This window comes from Myotis brandtii, unplaced genomic scaffold (assembly GCF_000412655.1).
Source record: "Myotis brandtii unplaced genomic scaffold, ASM41265v1 scaffold537, whole genome shotgun sequence".
Lineage (NCBI taxonomy): Eukaryota > Metazoa > Chordata > Mammalia > Chiroptera > Vespertilionidae > Myotis > Myotis brandtii.
In genome coordinates, this window is record NW_005369971.1 from 308,647 (window position 1) to 310,273 (window position 1,627).

Sequence of the window (1,627 nt, forward strand, 5' to 3'; positions counted from 1 at the left end):
CACCGTGGCTGTCAGCTCCTGGTGGCCTGGCCCGAGGCTGGGCTTCAGGGCCTCAGGGGCTGGGCTCCGGCCTGCACGTTCCTGGGCGCTCTCCTCTGCTTCTCCCCGAGAGCCCCCATCTTTGAGCTGCGTGTTATTTCTCTCCCCGCTGCTCCCTCTGGCTGACATTTCTGAGACTTGGGCATCCGTGTGTGTGCGTGTGTGTGTGTGTGCGTGCGTGTGTGTGTGATGAACCCCGTCACCTGCGTGCCGCCCTGGGCACTGGCTTATGCAGGGCCTTGCTTTCAGATGTGGACGAGTGCTCGCTGCCAGAGAAGCCATGTCTGAGGAAGCACGAGAACTGCTACAACACGCCTGGCAGCTACGTGTGCGTGTGCCCCGACGGCTTCGAGGAGACGGAAGACGCTTGTGTGCAGGCGCCTCAGCCAGCGGAGGCGGGTGAGTGTGGGGAGGTCTCCATGCAGCTGGCCCGCCTCCCTCACCCCTGGGGGTCATGCCCCGCCCGGAGCTCCCAGTTAAGTTCACACGGAAGCAGCCCTTGGCGGTGGCAGCCGGGGTTCCTGGCAGACGAGGGGGCTTCTCTGTGGGGCCAGAGCTCCCTGCACAGACAGGAGGTGGGAGATGCCAAGTGAAGCCCTGAACCATGAAGGTCAGGAGATGCTGCAGAGAAAGAAGGACTGGGGAGGAGGGGAGGGGCCGTGGGAGGAGGAGGGGCGGGGCCGTGGGAGGAGCCTGGGGAGGAGGGGAGGGGCCGTGGGAGGAGAGGATGAGCAGAAGGTCTGCAGACCCCCAGGGCTCCTGGGTGGCCTTCCTGGAGGCTGGACATCACACCTGGGCTCTGCTCCCTCTGAAACCTGCAGGGGGCCTTGCCTCCCAGCTCCTGGGCTGTGGTCCTCGGCTGCAGCTGTGTTTGGGGAGGGGGGCCGGGGGGAGTTTGGACGGCACCATCTTTTGGGGCGCAGTTCCTCCCAGGAGCTCTATAAAGTCCTAGAAGCAGAGGGGGGTGAAGAAGCAGTGTCCACAGGGACGCTGGTGGAGTTTCCAGCCTAAATCCGCTGTGGCAGACCCCGCCTGCGTCCCAGGCAGGACACGGGCGAGCGCAGGCAGCTCTGCACGTGGGCACCCCCGCCCCCCAAGCCAGGGCTCGGGCCACACCCCCAGGGCCTCTGATGGGTTTTACCAGGCAGCCTGTTTGTTTCCTGACAGAAGGCACAGAGGAAAGCCCAACACAGCCGCCCTCCCGCGAAGACCTGTGAGGAGCGTCCAGCCAGAAGCCAGACCCCCTTTAAGTTATTTAGGCCGACGTCCTGGACGCACACCCTGAGCCTCGCCCGAGACTCCAGGCCCCGGAGAAGCTGCCTTCAAAACGGTTGATGCTCATTGGCCCTTTAAAAAGCTGCATTTTTGGTTCTTCTTAAACAGATTTGTCTATTTTGATACCGTTCTTTGTAATAAAATGAACCACTGAAGGTAGGCCTAGAACACGTGTGGGCTTGTCTCATTGGGAAGGTGTGGGCTTGGGCTGGCGTTGGCCCGTGCAGCTCTACCCGTCCTGGGAGCCGTGACCGCTGAGGTCTGCGGGGCACGGGCCGGAGCAGCCCTGCAGTCTCGGGGTCCCATGCCTCCT

The 1,627-nt window shown here is 63.2% G+C and overlaps 1 non-coding gene across 1 annotated transcript; it reads left to right on the forward strand.

The window, feature by feature from the left end:
• The first annotated feature begins 357 nt into the window (after positions 1–357).
• LOC102251953 lies at positions 358–1,482 on the forward strand. The gene is made up of 2 exons (XR_001364377.1): positions 358–438; positions 1,210–1,482. It is a non-coding gene; the product is annotated as an uncharacterized LOC102251953 (transcript).
• The last annotated feature ends 145 nt before the right edge of the window (positions 1,483–1,627 follow it).